The sequence below is a fragment of the Hemitrygon akajei genome, chromosome 28, assembly GCF_048418815.1.
Source record: "Hemitrygon akajei chromosome 28, sHemAka1.3, whole genome shotgun sequence".
NCBI lineage: Eukaryota > Metazoa > Chordata > Chondrichthyes > Myliobatiformes > Dasyatidae > Hemitrygon > Hemitrygon akajei.
Genome location: NC_133151.1, coordinates 50,990,362 through 51,008,190, shown reverse-complemented (window position 1 = coordinate 51,008,190; position 17,829 = coordinate 50,990,362).

Genomic DNA, 17,829 nt, shown 5'->3' with positions numbered 1-17,829 from the left:
ATCAGTGTAAGTGTGTTTGTGTGTGTGTCTGTGTTTGTCTGTGAGTGTGTGTCTCTGTGTCTGTGTGTGTGTGTCTGTGTGAGTGTGTGTGTCTGTGTCTGTGTGTCTGTGTGTGTGTCTATTTGTGTGTGTGTCAGTGTAAGTGTGTCTGTGGGTGTGTGTGTGTCTGTGTGAGTGTGTGTGTCTGCGTGTGTGTGTCTGTGTGTGTGTGTGAATGTGTGTGTCTGTGTCTATGTGCTTGTGTCTGTGTGTGTGTGTCTGTGTGTGTGTGAGTGTGTGTGTCTGTGTCTTCGTGAGTGTCTGTGTGAGTGTGTGTGTCTGTGTCTTTGTGTGTGTGTCTGTGTGTGTGTGAGTGTGTGTGAGTCTGTGTCTGTGTGTGAGTGTGTGTGACAGTGTGTGTGTCTCTGCGTGTGTGAGCGTGAGTGTGTGTGTCTGTGTCTGTGTGTGTGTGTGTCTGTGTGTGTGTCTGCTTGTGTGAGTGTGTGTGTCTTTGTCTATGTGTTTGTGTCTGTGTGTGTGTGTCTGTGTAAGTGTGTGTGTGCGTTTGTGTGTGTCTGTGAGTGTGTGTGTCTGTGTGTGTGAGTTTGTGTGTGTGTGAGTGTGTGTGTCTGTGTCTCTGTGTGTATGTGAGTGTGTGTGTCTGTGTGTGTGTCTGTGTGTGTGTCTGTGTGTGTGTGTGTGTGTCTGTGTGAGTGTGTGTGTCTGTGTCTGTGTGTCTGTGTCTGTGTGTCTGTGTGTGTGTCAATTTGTGTGTGTGTCAGTGTAAGTGTGTCTGTGGGTGTGTGTGTGTCTGTGTGAGTGTGTGTGTCTGCGTGTGTGTGTCTGTGTGTGTGTGAATGTGTGTCTGTGTCTATGTGCTTGTGTCTGTGTCTCTGTGTCTGTGTGTGTGTGAGTGTGTGTGTCTGTGTCTTTGTGAGTGTCTGTGTGAGTGTGTGTGTCTGTGTCTTTGTGTGTGTGTCTGTGTGTGTGTGAGTGTGTGTGAGTCTGTGTCTGTGTGTGAGTGTGTGTGACAGTGTGTGTGTCTCTGCGTGTGTGAGCGTGAGTGTGTGTGTCTGTGTCTGTGTGTGTGTGTGTCTGTGTGTGTGTCTGCTTGTGTGAGTGTGTGTGTCTGTGTCTATGTGTTTGTGTCTGTGTGTGTGTGTCTGTGTAAGTGTGTGTGTGCGTTTGTGTGTGTCTGTGAGTGTGTGTGTCTGTGTGTGTGTGAGTGTGTGTGTGTGAGTGTGTGTGTCTGTGTCTGTGTGTGTATGTGAATGTGTGTGTCTGTGTGTGTGTCTGTGTGTGTGTGTCTGTGTGTGTGTGGCTGTGTCTATGTGTTTGTGTCTGTGAGTATGTGTGTCTGTGTCTTTGTCAGTGTAAGTGTGTGTGTGTGTCGGTGTGTGTGTGAGTGTTTGTGTCTGTGTCTGTTTGTGTGTGTCTGTGTGAGTGTGTGTGTGTCTGTGTCTGTGTGTGTGTGTTTCTGTGTATGTCTGTGAGTGTGTGTGTCTGTGTCTGTGTTTGTGTCATTTGTGTGTGTGTCAGTGTAAGTGTGTCTGTGGGTGTGTGTGTGTCTGTGTGAGTGTGTGTCTGTGTCTGTGTGTGTGTGTCTGTGTGTTTGTGTGTGTGAGAGTGTGTATCTGTGTCTATGTGCTTGTGTGTGTGTGTCTGTGTGTGTGTGAGTGTGTGTGTGTTTGTGTGAGTGTGAGTGTCTGTGTCTGTGTGTGTGTCTGTGTGTGTGTGAGTGTGTGTGTCTGTGTCTGTGTGTTTGTGTCTGTGTGTGAGTGTGTATCAGTGTAAGTGTGTTTGTGTGTGTGTCTGTGTTTGTCTGTGAGTGTGTGTCTCTGTGTCTGTGTGTGTGTGTGCCTGTGTGAGTGTGTGTGTCTGTGTCTGTGTGTCTGTGTGTGTGTCTATTTGTGTGTGTGTCAGTGTAAGTGTGTCTGTGGGTGTGTGTGGGTCTGTGTGAGTGTGTGTGTCTGTGTGTGTCTGTGTGTGTGTGAGTGTGTGTGAGTGTGTCTGTGTGAGTGTGAGTGTCTGTGTCTGTGTGTGTGTCTGTGTGTGTGTGAGTGTGTGTGTCTGTGTCTGTGTGTTTGTGTCTGTGTGTGAGTGTGTATCAGTGTAAGTGTGTTTGTGTGTGTGTCTGTGTTTGTCTGTGAGTGTGTGTCTCTGTGTCTGTGTGTGTGTGTCTGTGTGAGTGTGTGTGTCTGTGTCTGTGTGTCTGTGTGTGTGTCTATTTGTGTGTGTGTCAGTGTAAGTGTGTCTGTGGGTGTGTGTGTGTCTGTGTGAGTGTGTGTGTCTGCGTGTGTTTGTCTGTGTGTGTGTGTGAATGTGTGTGTCTGTGTCTATGTGCTTGTGTCTGTGTGTGTGTGTCTGTGTGTGTGTGAGTGTCTGTGTGAGTGTGTGTGTCTGTGTCTTTGTGTGTGTGTCTGTGTGTGTGTGAGTGTGTGTGAGTCTGTGTCTGTGTGTGAGTGTGTGTGACAGTGTGTGTGTCTCTGCGTGTGTGAGCGTGAGTGTGTGTGTATGTGTCTGTGTGTGTGTGTGTCTGTGTGTGTGTCTGCTTGTGTGAGTGTGTGTGTCTTTGTCTATGTGTTTGTGTCTGTGTGTGTGTCTGTGTAAGTGTGTGTGTGCGTTTGTGTGTGTCTGTGAGTGTGTGTGTCTGTGTGTGTGAGTTTGTGTGTGTGTGAGTGTGTGTGTCTGTGTCTGTGTGTGTATGTGAGTGTGTGTGTCTGTGTGTGTGTCTGTGTGTGTGTCTGTGTGTGTGTGGCTGTGTCTATGTGTTTGTGTCTGTGAGTATGTGTGTCTGTGTCTTTGTCAGTGTAAGTGTGTGTGTGTGTCGGTGTGTGTGTGTGGGTGTTTGTGTCTGTGTCTGTTTGTGTGTGTCTGTGTGAGTGTGTGTGTGTCTGTGTCTGTGTCTGTGTGTGTGTGTTTCTGTGTATGTCTGTGAATGTGTGTGTCTGTGTCTGTGTGTGTGTCATTTGTGTGTGTGTCAGTGTAAGTGTGTCTGTGGGTGTGTGTGTGTGTCTGTGTGAGTGTGTGTGTCTGTGTCTGTGTGTGTGTGTCTGTGTGTTTGTGTGTGTGAGTGTGTGTGTGTCTGTGTCTATGTGCTTGTGTGTGTGTGTGTCTGTGTGTGTGTGAGTGTGTGTGTGTCTGTGTGAGTGTGAGTGTCTTTGTCTCTGTGTGTGTCTGTGTGTGTGTGTGTGTGTGTCTGTGTCTGTGTGTTTGTGTCTGTGTGTGAGTGTGTATCAGTGTAAGTGTGTTTGTGTGTGTGTCTGTGTTTGTCTGTGAGTGTGTGTGTCTGTGTGAGTGTGTGTGTCTGTGTCTGTGTGTCTGTGTGTGTGTCTATTTGTGTGTGTGTCTGTGTAAGTGTGTCTGTGGGTGTGTGTGTGTCTGTGTGAGTGTGTGTGTCTGTGTGTGTCTGTGTGTGTGTGTCTGTGTGTTTGTGTGTGTGAGTGTGTGTGTCTGTGTCTATGTGCTTGTGTGTGTGTGTGTGTCTGTGTGTGTGTGAGTGTGTGTGTGTCTGTGTCTATGTGCTTGTGTGTGTGTGTGTGTCTGTGTGTGTGTGAGTGTGTGTGTGTCTGTGTGAGTGTGAGTGTCTTTGTCTCTGTGTGTGTCTGTGTGTGTGTGAGTGTGTGTGTCTGTGTCTGTGTGTTTGTGTCTGTGTGTGAGTGTGTATCAGTGTAAGTGTGTTTGTGTGTGTGTCTGTGTTTGTCTATTTGTGTGTGTGTCAGTGTAAGTGTGTCTGTGGGTGTGTGTGGGTCTGTGTGAGTGTGTGTGTCTGTGTGTGTCTGTGTGTGTGTGAGTGTGTGTGAGTGTGTCTGTGTGAGTGTGAGTGTCTGTGTCTGTGTGTGTGTCTGTGTGTGTGTGAGTGTGTGTGTCTGTGTCTGTGTGTTTGTGTCTGTGTGTGAGTGTGTATCAGTTTAAGTGTGTTTGTGTGTGTGTCTGTGTTTGTCTGTGAGTGTGTGTCTCTGTGTCTGTGTGTGTGTGTCTGTGTGAGTGTGTGTGTCTGTGTCTGTGTGTCTGTGTGTGTGTCTATTTGTGTGTGTGTCAGTGTAAGTGTGTCTGTGGGTGTGTGTGTGTCTGTGTGAGTGTGTGTGTCTGCGTGTGTTTGTCTGTGTGTGTGTGTGAATGTGTGTGTCTGTGTCTATGTGCTTGTGTCTGTGTGTGTGTGTCGGTGTGTGTGTGAGTGTCTGTGTGAGTGTGTGTGTCTGTGTCTTTGTGTGTGTGTCTGTGTGTGTGTGAGTGTGTGTGAGTCTGTGTCTGTGTGTGAGTGTGTGTGACAGTGTGTGTGTCTCTGCGTGTGTGAGCGTGAGTGTGTGTGTATGTGTCTGTGTGTGTGTGTGTCTGTGTGTGTGTCTGCTTGTGTGAGTGTGTGTGTCTTTGTCTATGTGTTTGTGTCTGTGTGTGTGTCTGTGTAAGTGTGTGTGTGCGTTTGTGTGTGTCTGTGAGTGTGTGTGTCTGTGTGTGTGAGTTTGTGTGTGTGTGAGTGTGTGTGTCTGTGTCTGTGTGTGTATGTGAGTGTGTGTGTCTGTGTGTGTGTCTGTGTGTGTGTCTGTGTGTGTGTGTGTGTGTCTGTGTGAGTGTGTGTGTCTGTGTCTGTGTGTCTGTGTGTGTGTCAATTTGTGTGTGTGTCAGTGTAAGTGTGTCTGTGGGTGTGTGTGTGTCTGTGTGAGTGTGTGTGTCTGCGTGTGTGTGTCTGTGTGTGTGTGTGAATGTGTGTGTGTGTCTGTGTCTGTGTGTGTATGTGAGTGTGTGTGTCTGTGTGTGTGTCTGTGTGTGTGTCTGTGTGTGTGTGTGTGTGTCTGTGTGAGTGTGTGTGTCTGTGTCTGTGTGTCTGTGTGTGTGTCAATTTGTGTGTGTGTCAGTGTAAGTGTGTCTGTGGGTGTGTGTGTGTCTGTGTGAGTGTGTGTGTCTGCGTGTGTGTGTCTGTGTGTGTGTGTGAATGTGTGTCTGTGTCTATGTGCTTGTGTCTGTGTCTCTGTGTCTGTGTGTGTGTGAGTGTGTGTGTCTGTGTCTTTGTGAGTGTCTGTGTGAGTGTGTGTGTCTGTGTCTTTGTGTGTGTGTCTGTGTGTGTGTGAGTGTGTGTGAGTCTGTGTCTGTGTGTGAGTGTGTGTGACAGTGTGTGTGTCTCTGCGTGTGTGAGCGTGAGTGTGTGTGTCTGTGTCTGTGTGTGTGTGTGTCTGTGTGTGTGTCTGCTTGTGTGAGTGTGTGTGTCTGTGTCTATGTGTTTGTGTCTGTGTGTGTGTGTCTGTGTAAGTGTGTGTGTGCGTTTGTGTGTGTCTGTGAGTGTGTGTGTCTGTGTGTGTGTGAGTGTGTGTGTGTGAGTGTGTGTGTCTGTGTCTGTGTGTGTATGTGAATGTGTGTGTCTGTGTGTGTGTCTGTGTGTGTGTGTCTGTGTGTGTGTGGCTGTGTCTATGTGTTTGTGTCTGTGAGTATGTGTGTCTGTGTCTTTGTCAGTGTAAGTGTGTGTGTGTGTCGGTGTGTGTGTGAGTGTTTGTGTCTGTGTCTGTTTGTGTGTGTCTGTGTGAGTGTGTGTGTGTCTGTGTCTGTGTGTGTGTGTTTCTGTGTATGTCTGTGAGTGTGTGTGTCTGTGTCTGTGTTTGTGTCATTTGTGTGTGTGTCAGTGTAAGTGTGTCTGTGGGTGTGTGTGTGTCTGTGTGAGTGTGTGTCTGTGTCTGTGTGTGTGTGTCTGTGTGTTTGTGTGTGTGAGAGTGTGTATCTGTGTCTATGTGCTTGTGTGTGTGTGTCTGTGTGTGTGTGAGTGTGTGTGTGTTTGTGTGAGTGTGAGTGTCTGTGTCTGTGTGTGTGTCTGTGTGTGTGTGAGTGTGTGTGTCTGTGTCTGTGTGTTTGTGTCTGTGTGTGAGTGTGTATCAGTGTAAGTGTGTTTGTGTGTGTGTCTGTGTTTGTCTGTGAGTGTGTGTCTCTGTGTCTGTGTGTGTGTGTGCCTGTGTGAGTGTGTGTGTCTGTGTCTGTGTGTCTGTGTGTGTGTCTATTTGTGTGTGTGTCAGTGTAAGTGTGTCTGTGGGTGTGTGTGGGTCTGTGTGAGTGTGTGTGTCTGTGTGTGTCTGTGTGTGTGTGAGTGTGTGTGAGTGTGTCTGTGTGAGTGTGAGTGTCTGTGTCTGTGTGTGTGTCTGTGTGTGTGTGAGTGTGTGTGTCTGTGTCTGTGTGTTTGTGTCTGTGTGTGAGTGTGTATCAGTGTAAGTGTGTTTGTGTGTGTGTCTGTGTTTGTCTGTGAGTGTGTGTCTCTGTGTCTGTGTGTGTGTGTCTGTGTGAGTGTGTGTGTCTGTGTCTGTGTGTCTGTGTGTGTGTCTATTTGTGTGTGTGTCAGTGTAAGTGTGTCTGTGGGTGTGTGTGTGTCTGTGTGAGTGTGTGTGTCTGCGTGTGTTTGTCTGTGTGTGTGTGTGAATGTGTGTGTCTGTGTCTATGTGCTTGTGTCTGTGTGTGTGTGTCTGTGTGTGTGTGAGTGTCTGTGTGAGTGTGTGTGTCTGTGTCTTTGTGTGTGTGTCTGTGTGTGTGTGAGTGTGTGTGAGTCTGTGTCTGTGTGTGAGTGTGTGTGACAGTGTGTGTGTCTCTGCGTGTGTGAGCGTGAGTGTGTGTGTATGTGTCTGTGTGTGTGTGTGTCTGTGTGTGTGTCTGCTTGTGTGAGTGTGTGTGTCTTTGTCTATGTGTTTGTGTCTGTGTGTGTGTCTGTGTAAGTGTGTGTGTGCGTTTGTGTGTGTCTGTGAGTGTGTGTGTCTGTGTGTGTGAGTTTGTGTGTGTGTGAGTGTGTGTGTCTGTGTCTGTGTGTGTATGTGAGTGTGTGTGTCTGTGTGTGTGTCTGTGTGTGTGTCTGTGTGTGTGTGGCTGTGTCTATGTGTTTGTGTCTGTGAGTATGTGTGTCTGTGTCTTTGTCAGTGTAAGTGTGTGTGTGTGTCGGTGTGTGTGTGTGGGTGTTTGTGTCTGTGTCTGTTTGTGTGTGTCTGTGTGAGTGTGTGTGTGTCTGTGTCTGTGTCTGTGTGTGTGTGTTTCTGTGTATGTCTGTGAATGTGTGTGTCTGTGTCTGTGTGTGTGTCATTTGTGTGTGTGTCAGTGTAAGTGTGTCTGTGGGTGTGTGTGTGTGTCTGTGTGAGTGTGTGTGTCTGTGTCTGTGTGTGTGTGTCTGTGTGTTTGTGTGTGTGAGTGTGTGTGTGTCTGTGTCTATGTGCTTGTGTGTGTGTGTGTCTGTGTGTGTGTGAGTGTGTGTGTGTCTGTGTGAGTGTGAGTGTCTTTGTCTCTGTGTGTGTCTGTGTGTGTGTGTGTGTGTCTGTGTCTGTGTGTTTGTGTCTGTGTGTGAGTGTGTATCAGTGTAAGTGTGTTTGTGTGTGTGTCTGTGTTTGTCTGTGAGTGTGTGTGTCTGTGTGAGTGTGTGTGTCTGTGTCTGTGTGTCTGTGTGTGTGTCTATTTGTGTGTGTGTCAGTGTAAGTGTGTCTGTGGGTGTGTGTGTGTCTGTGTGAGTGTGTGTGTCTGTGTGTGTCTGTGTGTGTGTGTCTGTGTGTTTGTGTGTGTGAGTGTGTGTGTCTGTGTCTATGTGCTTGTGTGTGTGTGTGTGTCTGTGTGTGTGTGAGTGTGTGTGTGTCTGTGTCTATGTGCTTGTGTGTGTGTGTGTGTCTGTGTGTGTGTGAGTGTGTGTGTGTCTGTGTGAGTGTGAGTGTCTTTGTCTCTGTGTGTGTCTGTGTGTGTGTGAGTGTGTGTGTCTGTGTCTGTGTGTTTGTGTCTGTGTGTGAGTGTGTATCAGTGTAAGTGTGTTTGTGTGTGTGTCTGTGTTTGTCTATTTGTGTGTGTGTCAGTGTAAGTGTGTCTGTGGGTGTGTGTGGGTCTGTGTGAGTGTGTGTGTCTGTGTGTGTCTGTGTGTGTGAGTGTGTGTGAGTGTGTCTGTGTGAGTGTGAGTGTCTGTGTCTGTGTGTGTGTCTGTGTGTGTGTGAGTGTGTGTGTCTGTGTCTGTGTGTTTGTGTCTGTGTGTGAGTGTGTATCAGTGTAAGTGTGTTTGTGTGTGTGTCTGTGTTTGTCTGTGAGTGTGTGTCTCTGTGTCTGTGTGTGTGTGTCTGTGTGAGTGTGTGTGTCTGTGTCTGTGTGTCTGTGTGTGTGTCTATTTGTGTGTGTGTCGGTGTAAGTGTGTCTGTGGGTGTGTGTGTGTCTGTGTGAGTGTGTGTGTCTGCGTGTATTTGTCTGTGTGTGTGTGTGAATGTGTGTGTCTGTGTCTATGTGCTTGTGTCTGTGTGTGTGTGTCTGTGTGTGTGTGAGTGTCTGTGTGAGTGTGTGTGTCTGTGTCTTTGTGTGTGTGTCTGTGTGTGTGTGAGTGTGTGTGAGTCTGTGTCTGTGTGTGAGTGTGTGTGACAGTGTGTGTGTCTCTGCGTGTGTGAGCGTGAGTGTGTGTGTATGTGTCTGTGTGTGTGTGTGTCTGTGTGTGTGTCTGCTTGTGTGAGTGTGTGTGTCTTTGTCTATGTGTTTGTGTCTGTGTGTGTGTCTGTGTAAGTGTGTGTGTGCGTTTGTGTGTGTCTGTGAGTGTGTGTGTCTGTGTGTGTGAGTTTGTGTGTGTGTGAGTGTGTGTGTCTGTGTCTGTGTGTGTATGTGAGTGTGTGTGTCTGTGTGTGTGTCTGTGTGTGTGTCTGTGTGTGTGTGGCTGTGTCTATGTGTTTGTGTCTGTGAGTATGTGTGTCTGTGTCTTTGTCAGTGTAAGTGTGTGTGTGTGTCGGTGTGTGTGTGTGGGTGTTTGTGTCTGTGTCTGTTTGTGTGTGTCTGTGTGAGTGTGTGTGTGTCTGTGTCTGTGTCTGTGTGTGTGTGTTTCTGTGTATGTCTGTGAATGTGTGTGTCTGTGTCTGTGTGTGTGTCATTTGTGTGTGTGTCAGTGTAAGTGTGTCTGTGGGTGTGTGTGTGTGTCTGTGTGAGTGTGTGTGTCTGTGTCTGTGTGTGTGTGTCTGTGTGTTTGTGTGTGTGAGTGTGTGTGTGTCTGTGTCTATGTGCTTGTGTGTGTGTGTGTCTGTGTGTGTGTGAGTGTGTGTGTGTCTGTGTGAGTGTGAGTGTCTTTGTCTCTGTGTGTGTCTGTGTGTGTGTGTGTGTGTGTCTGTGTCTGTGTGTTTGTGTCTGTGTGTGAGTGTGTATCAGTGTAAGTGTGTTTGTGTGTGTGTCTGTGTTTGTCTGTGAGTGTGTGTGTCTGTGTGAGTGTGTGTGTCTGTGTCTGTGTGTCTGTGTGTGTGTCTATTTGTGTGTGTGTCAGTGTAAGTGTGTCTGTGGGTGTGTGTGTGTCTGTGTGAGTGTGTGTGTCTGTGTGTGTCTGTGTGTGTGTGTCTGTGTGTTTGTGTGTGTGAGTGTGTGTGTCTGTGTCTATGTGCTTGTGTGTGTGTGTGTGTCTGTGTGTGTGTGAGTGTGTGTGTGTCTGTGTCTATGTGCTTGTGTGTGTGTGTGTCTGTGTGTGTGTGAGTGTGTGTGTGTCTGTGTGAGTGTGAGTGTCTTTGTCTCTGTGTGTGTCTGTGTGTGTGTGAGTGTGTGTGTCTGTGTCTGTGTGTTTGTGTCTGTGTGTGAGTGTGTATCAGTGTAAGTGTGTTTGTGTGTGTGTCTGTGTTTGTCTATTTGTGTGTGTGTCAGTGTAAGTGTGTCTGTGGGTGTGTGTGTGTCTGTGTGAGTGTGTGTGTCTGTGTGTGTCTGTGTGTGTGTGTGTGAATGTGTGTGTCTGTGTCTATGTGCTTGTGTCTGTGTGTGTGTGTCTGTGTGTGTGTGAGTGTGTGTGTCTGTGTCTGTGTGAGTGTCTGTGTGAGTGTGTGTGTCTGTGTCTTTGTGTGTGAGTCTGTGTGTGTGTGAGTGTGTGTCAGTCTGTGTCTGTGTGTTTGTGTCTGTGTGTGAGTGTGTGTGACAGTGTGTGTGTCTCTGCGTGTGTGAGTGTGTGTGTCTGTGTCTGTGTGTGTGTCTGTGTGTGTGTCTGTGTCTGTGTGTGTGTGTGTCTTTGTCTGTGTATGTGTCTGAGTGTGTGTGTCTGTGTCTGTGTGTCTGTGTCTGTGTGAGTGTGCGTGTCTGTGTCTGTGTGTGTGTGTCTTTGTGTGTGTCAGTGTAAGTGTGTGTGTGTCTGTGTCTGTGTGTGTGTCAGAGTAAATGTGTCTGTGTGTGTCTGTGTGTGTCTGTGAGTGTGTGTGTCTGTATGTGTGTGTGTCAGAGTAAATGTGTCTGTGTGTGTCTGTGTGTGTCTGTGAGTGTGTGTGTCTGAGTCTGTGTGTGTGTCAGTGTAACTGTGTGTGTGAGTGTGAGTGTGTGGGTGTCTGTGCGAGTGTGTGTGTATGTGTGTGTGTGTCTGTGCGAGTGTGTGTGTCTGTGTCTGTGTGTGTGTGTGTCTGTGTGTGTCTGTGAGTGTGTGTGTCTGTGTCTGTGTGTGTATCTGTGTGTGTGAGTGTGTGTGTCTGTGTGTGTGTGTGTGTCTGTGAATGTGTGTGTCTTTGTCTGTGTTTGTGTCTGTCTGTGTCTGTGTGTGTGTTTGTGAGTGTGTATGTCTGTGTCTGTGGGTGTGTTTGTGTGTCTGTGTGAGTGTGTGTGTCTGTGTCTGTATGTGTGTCTGTTTGTGTGTGAGTGTCTGTGTCTGTGTGTGTGTCTGTGTGTGTGAGTGTGTGTGTATGTGTCTGTGTGTTTGTGTCTGTGTGTGAGTGTGTATCAGTGTAAGTGTGTTTGTGTGTGTGTCTGTGTTTGTCTGTGAGTGTGTGTCTCTGTGTCTGTGTGTGTGTGTCTGTGTCTGTGTGTCTGTGTGTGTGTCTATTTGTGTGTGTGTCAGTGTAAGTGTGTCTGTGGGTGTGTTGTGTCTGTGTGTGTGTGTGAATGTGTGTGTCTGTGTCTATGTGCTTGTGTCTGTGTGTGTGTGTCTGTGTGTGTGTGAGTGTGTGCGTCTGAGTCTGTGTGTTTGTGTCTGTGTGTGAGTGTGTGTGTTTCTGTGTATGTCTGTGAGTGTGTGTGTCTGTGTCTGTGTGTGTGTCAATTGTGTGTATGTCAGTGTAAGTGTGTCTGTGGGTGTGTGTGTGTCTGTGTGAGTGTGTGTGTCTGTGTCTGTGTGTGTGTGTTTGTGTGTTTGTGTGTGTGAGTGTGTGTGTGTCTGTGTCTATGTGCTTGTGTGTGTGTGTGTGTCTCTGTGTGTGTGAGTGTGTGTGAGTGTGTCTGTGTGAGTGTGAGTGTCTGTGTCTGTGTGTGTGTGAGTGTGTGTGTCTGTGTCTGTGTGTTTGTGTCTGTGTGTGAGTGTGTATCAGTGTAAGTGTGTTTGTGTGTGTGTCTGTGTTTGTCTGTGAGTGTGTGTCTCTGTGTCTGTGTGTGTGTGTCTGTGTGAGTGTGTGTGTCTGTGTCTGTGTGTGTGTCAATTTGTGTTTGTGTCAGTGTAAGTGTGTCTGTGGGTGTGTGTGTGTCTGTGTGAGTGTGTGTGTCTGCGTGTGTGTGTCTGTGTGTGTGTGTGAATGTGTGTGTCTGTGTCTATGTGCTTGTGTCTGTGTCTCTGTGTCTGTGTGTGTGAGTGTGTGTGTCTGTGTCTTTGTGAGTGTCTGTGTGAGTGTGTGTGTCTGTGTCTTTGTGTGTGTGTCTGTGTGTGTGTGAGTGTGTGTGAGTCTGTGTCTGTGTGTTTGTGTCTGTGTGTGAGTGTGTGTGACAGTGTGTGTGTCTCTGCGTGTGTGAGCGTGAGTGTGTGTGTCTGTGTCTGTGTGTGTGTGTGTCTGTGTGTGTGTCTGCTTGTGTGAGTGTGTGTGTCTGTGTCTATGTGTTTGTGTCTGTGTGTGTGTGTCTGTGTAAGTGTGTGTGTGCGTTTGTGTGTGTCTGTGAGTGTGTGTGTCTGTGTGTGTGTGAGTGTGTGTGTGTGTGAGTGTGTGTGTCTGTGTCTGTGTGTGTATGTGAGTGTGTGTGTCTGTGTGTGTGTCTGTGTGTGTGTGTGTGTCTGTGTGTGTGGCTGTGTCTATGTGTTTGTGTCTGTGAGTATGTGTGTCTGTGTCTTTGACAGTGTAAGTGTGTGTGTGTGTCTGTGTGTGTGAGAGTGTTTGTGTCTGTGTCTGTTTGTGTGTGTCTGTGTGAGTGTGTGTGTGTTTGTGTCTGTGTCTGTGTGTGTGTGTTTCTGTGTATGTCGGTGAGTGTGTGTGTCTGTGTCTGTGTGTGTGTCATTTGTGTGTGTGTCAGTGTAAGTGTGTCTGTGGTTGTGTGTGTGTGTGTCTGTGTGAGTGTGTGTGTCTGTGTGTGTGTGTGTCTGTGTGTTTGTGTGTGTGAGTGTGTGTGTCTGTGTCTATGTGCTTGTGTGTGTGTGTGTGTCTGTGTGTGTGTGAGTGTGTGTGTGTCTGTGTGAGTGTGAGTGTATGTGTCTGTGTGTGTGTCTGTGTGTGTGAGTGTGTGTGTCTGTGTCTGTGTGTTTGTGTCTGTGTGTGAGTGTGTATCAGTGTAAGTGTGTTTGTGTGTGTGTCTGTGTTTGTCTGTGAGTGTGTGTCTCTGTGTCTGTGTGTGTGTGTGCCTGTGTGAGTGTGTGTGTCTGTGTCTGTGTGTCTGTGTGTGTGTCTATTTGTGTGTGTGTCAGTGTAAGTGTGTCTGTGGGTGTGTGTGGGTCTGTGTGAGTGTGTGTGTCTGTGTGTGTCTGTGTGTGTGTGAGTGTGTGTGAGTGTGTCTGTGTGAGTGTGAGTGTCTCTGTCTGTGTGTGTGTGTGTGAGTGTGTGTGTCTGTGTCTGTGTGTTTGTGTCTGTGTGTGAGTGTGTATCAGTGTAAGTGTGTTTGTGTGTGTGTCTGTGTTTGTCTGTGAGTGTGTGTCTCTGTGTCTGTGTGTGTGTGTCTGTGTGAGTGTGTGTGTCTGTGTCTGTGTGTCTGTGTGTGTGTCTATTTGTGTGTGTGTCAGTGTAAGTGTGTCTGTGGGTGTGTGTGTGTCTGTGTGAGTGTGTGTGTCTGCGTGTGTGTGTCTGTGTGTGTATGAGTGTGTGTGTCTGTGTCTGTGTGTCTGTGTGTGTGTCTATTTGTGTGTGTGTCAGTGTAAGTGTGTCTGTGGGTGTGTGTGTGTCTGTGTGAGTGTGTGTGTCTGCGTGTGTTTGTCTGTGTGTGTGTGTGAATGTGTGTGTCTGTGTCTATGTGCTTGTGTCTGTGTGTGTGTGTCGGTGTGTGTGTGAGTGTCTGTGTGAGTGTGTGTGTCTGTGTCTTTGTGTGTGTGTCTGTGTGTGTGTGAGTGTGTGTGAGTCTGTGTCTGTGTGTGAGTGTGTGTGACAGTGTGTGTGTCTCTGCGTGTGTGAGCGTGAGTGTGTGTGTATGTGTCTGTGTGTGTGTGTGTCTGTGTGTGTGTCTGCTTGTGTGAGTGTGTGTGTCTTTGTCTATGTGTTTGTGTCTGTGTGTGTGTCTGTGTAAGTGTGTGTGTGCGTTTGTGTGTGTCTGTGAGTGTGTGTGTCTGTGTGTGTGAGTTTGTGTGTGTGTGAGTGTGTGTGTCTGTGTCTGTGTGTGTATGTGAGTGTGTGTGTCTGTGTGTGTGTCTGTGTGTGTGTCTGTGTGTGTGTGTGTGTGTCTGTGTGAGTGTGTGTGTCTGTGTCTGTGTGTCTGTGTGTGTGTCAATTTGTGTGTGTGTCAGTGTAAGTGTGTCTGTGGGTGTGTGTGTGTCTGTGTGAGTGTGTGTGTCTGCGTGTGTGTGTCTGTGTGTGTGTGTGAATGTGTGTGTGTGTCTGTGTCTGTGTGTGTATGTGAGTGTGTGTGTCTGTGTGTGTGTCTGTGTGTGTGTCTGTGTGTGTGTGTGTGTGTCTGTGTGAGTGTGTGTGTCTGTGTCTGTGTGTCTGTGTGTGTGTCAATTTGTGTGTGTGTCAGTGTAAGTGTGTCTGTGGGTGTGTGTGTGTCTGTGTGAGTGTGTGTGTCTGCGTGTGTGTGTCTGTGTGTGTGTGTGAATGTGTGTCTGTGTCTATGTGCTTGTGTCTGTGTCTCTGTGTCTGTGTGTGTGTGAGTGTGTGTGTCTGTGTCTTTGTGAGTGTCTGTGTGAGTGTGTGTGTCTGTGTCTTTGTGTGTGTGTCTGTGTGTGTGTGAGTGTGTGTGAGTCTGTGTCTGTGTGTGAGTGTGTGTGACAGTGTGTGTGTCTCTGCGTGTGTGAGCGTGAGTGTGTGTGTCTGTGTCTGTGTGTGTGTGTGTCTGTGTGTGTGTCTGCTTGTGTGAGTGTGTGTGTCTGTGTCTATGTGTTTGTGTCTGTGTGTGTGTGTCTGTGTAAGTGTGTGTGTGCGTTTGTGTGTGTCTGTGAGTGTGTGTGTCTGTGTGTGTGTGAGTGTGTGTGTGTGAGTGTGTGTGTCTGTGTCTGTGTGTGTATGTGAATGTGTGTGTCTGTGTGTGTGTCTGTGTGTGTGTGTCTGTGTGTGTGTGGCTGTGTCTATGTGTTTGTGTCTGTGAGTATGTGTGTCTGTGTCTTTGTCAGTGTAAGTGTGTGTGTGTGTCGGTGTGTGTGTGAGTGTTTGTGTCTGTGTCTGTTTGTGTGTGTCTGTGTGAGTGTGTGTGTGTCTGTGTCTGTGTGTGTGTGTTTCTGTGTATGTCTGTGAGTGTGTGTGTCTGTGTCTGTGTTTGTGTCATTTGTGTGTGTGTCAGTGTAAGTGTGTCTGTGGGTGTGTGTGTGTCTGTGTGAGTGTGTGTCTGTGTCTGTGTGTGTGTGTCTGTGTGTTTGTGTGTGTGAGAGTGTGTATCTGTGTCTATGTGCTTGTGTGTGTGTGTCTGTGTGTGTGTGAGTGTGTGTGTGTTTGTGTGAGTGTGAGTGTCTGTGTCTGTGTGTGTGTCTGTGTGTGTGTGAGTGTGTGTGTCTGTGTCTGTGTGTTTGTGTCTGTGTGTGAGTGTGTATCAGTGTAAGTGTGTTTGTGTGTGTGTCTGTGTTTGTCTGTGAGTGTGTGTCTCTGTGTCTGTGTGTGTGTGTGCCTGTGTGAGTGTGTGTGTCTGTGTCTGTGTGTCTGTGTGTGTGTCTATTTGTGTGTGTGTCAGTGTAAGTGTGTCTGTGGGTGTGTGTGGGTCTGTGTGAGTGTGTGTGTCTGTGTGTGTCTGTGTGTGTGTGAGTGTGTGTGAGTGTGTCTGTGTGAGTGTGAGTGTCTGTGTCTGTGTGTGTGTCTGTGTGTGTGTGAGTGTGTGTGTCTGTGTCTGTGTGTTTGTGTCTGTGTGTGAGTGTGTATCAGTGTAAGTGTGTTTGTGTGTGTGTCTGTGTTTGTCTGTGAGTGTGTGTCTCTGTGTCTGTGTGTGTGTGTCTGTGTGAGTGTGTGTGTCTGTGTCTGTGTGTCTGTGTGTGTGTCTATTTGTGTGTGTGTCAGTGTAAGTGTGTCTGTGGGTGTGTGTGTGTCTGTGTGAGTGTGTGTGTCTGCGTGTGTTTGTCTGTGTGTGTGTGTGAATGTGTGTGTCTGTGTCTATGTGCTTGTGTCTGTGTGTGTGTGTCTGTGTGTGTGTGAGTGTCTGTGTGAGTGTGTGTGTCTGTGTCTTTGTGTGTGTGTCTGTGTGTGTGTGAGTGTGTGTGAGTCTGTGTCTGTGTGTGAGTGTGTGTGACAGTGTGTGTGTCTCTGCGTGTGTGAGCGTGAGTGTGTGTGTATGTGTCTGTGTGTGTGTGTGTCTGTGTGTGTGTCTGCTTGTGTGAGTGTGTGTGTCTTTGTCTATGTGTTTGTGTCTGTGTGTGTGTCTGTGTAAGTGTGTGTGTGCGTTTGTGTGTGTCTGTGAGTGTGTGTGTCTGTGTGTGTGAGTTTGTGTGTGTGTGAGTGTGTGTGTCTGTGTCTGTGTGTGTATGTGAGTGTGTGTGTCTGTGTGTGTGTCTGTGTGTGTGTCTGTGTGTGTGTGGCTGTGTCTATGTGTTTGTGTCTGTGAGTATGTGTGTCTGTGTCTTTGTCAGTGTAAGTGTGTGTGTGTGTCGGTGTGTGTGTGTGGGTGTTTGTGTCTGTGTCTGTTTGTGTGTGTCTGTGTGAGTGTGTGTGTGTCTGTGTCTGTGTCTGTGTGTGTGTGTTTCTGTGTATGTCTGTGAATGTGTGTGTCTGTGTCTGTGTGTGTGTCATTTGTGTGTGTGTCAGTGTAAGTGTGTCTGTGGGTGTGTGTGTGTGTCTGTGTGAGTGTGTGTGTCTGTGTCTGTGTGTGTGTGTCTGTGTGTTTGTGTGTGTGAGTGTGTGTGTGTCTGTGTCTATGTGCTTGTGTGTGTGTGTGTCTGTGTGTGTGTGAGTGTGTGTGTGTCTGTGTGAGTGTGAGTGTCTTTGTCTCTGTGTGTGTCTGTGTGTGTGTGTGTGTGTCTGTGTCTGTGTGTTTGTGTCTGTGTGTGAGTGTGTATCAGTGTAAGTGTGTTTGTGTGTGTGTCTGTGTTTGTCTGTGAGTGTGTGTGTCTGTGTGAGTGTGTGTGTCTGTGTCTGTGTGTCTGTGTGTGTGTCTATTTGTGTGTGTGTCAGTGTAAGTGTGTCTGTGGGTGTGTGTGTGTCTGTGTGAGTGTGTGTGTCTGTGTGTGTCTGTGTGTGTGTGTCTGTGTGTTTGTGTGTGTGAGTGTGTGTGTCTGTGTCTATGTGCTTGTGTGTGTGTGTGTGTCTGTGTGTGTGTGAGTGTGTGTGTGTCTGTGTCTATGTGCTTGTGTGTGTGTGTGTGTCTGTGTGTGTGTGAGTGTGTGTGTGTCTGTGTGAGTGTGAGTGTCTTTGTCTCTGTGTGTGTCTGTGTGTGTGTGAGTGTGTGTGTCTGTGTCTGTGTGTTTGTGTCTGTGTGTGAGTGTGTATCAGTGTAAGTGTGTTTGTGTGTGTGTCTGTGTTTGTCTATTTGTGTGTGTGTCAGTGTAAGTGTGTCTGTGGGTGTGTGTGGGTCTGTGTGAGTGTGTGTGTCTGTGTGTGTCTGTGTGTGTGAGTGTGTGTGAGTGTGTCTGTGTGAGTGTGAGTGTCTGTGTCTGTGTGTGTGTCTGTGTGTGTGTGAGTGTGTGTGTCTGTGTCTGTGTGTTTGTGTCTGTGTGTGAGTGTGTATCAGTGTAAGTGTGTTTGTGTGTGTGTCTGTGTTTGTCTGTGAGTGTGTGTCTCTGTGTCTGTGTGTGTGTGTCTGTGTGAGTGTGTGTGTCTGTGTCTGTGTGTCTGTGTGTGTGTCTATTTGTGTGTGTGTCGGTGTAAGTGTGTCTGTGGGTGTGTGTGTGTCTGTGTGAGTGTGTGTGTCTGCGTGTATTTGTCTGTGTGTGTGTGTGAATGTGTGTGTCTGTGTCTATGTGCTTGTGTCTGTGTGTGTGTGTCTGTGTGTGTGTGAGTGTCTGTGTGAGTGTGTGTGTCTGTGTCTTTGTGTGTGTGTCTGTGTGTGTGTGAGTGTGTGTGAGTCTGTGTCTGTGTGTGAGTGTGTGTGACAGTGTGTGTGTCTCTGCGTGTGTGAGCGTGAGTGTGTGTGTATGTGTCTGTGTGTGTGTGTGTCTGTGTGTGTGTCTGCTTGTGTGAGTGTGTGTGTCTTTGTCTATGTGTTTGTGTCTGTGTGTGTGTCTGTGTAAGTGTGTGTGTGCGTTTGTGTGTGTCTGTGAGTGTGTGTGTCTGTGTGTGTGAGTTTGTGTGTGTGTGAGTGTGTGTGTCTGTGTCTGTGTGTGTATGTGAGTGTGTGTGTCTGTGTGTGTGTCTGTGTGTGTGTCTGTGTGTGTGTGGCTGTGTCTATGTGTTTGTGTCTGTGAGTATGTGTGTCTGTGTCTTTGTCAGTGTAAGTGTGTGTGTGTGTCGGTGTGTGTGTGTGGGTGTTTGTGTCTGTGTCTGTTTGTGTGTGTCTGTGTGAGTGTGTGTGTGTCTGTGTCTGTGTCTGTGTGTGTGTGTTTCTGTGTATGTCTGTGAATGTGTGTGTCTGTGTCTGTGTGTGTGTCATTTGTGTGTGTGTCAGTGTAAGTGTGTCTGTGGGTGTGTGTGTGTGTCTGTGTGAGTGTGTGTGTCTGTGTCTGTGTGTGTGTGTCTGTGT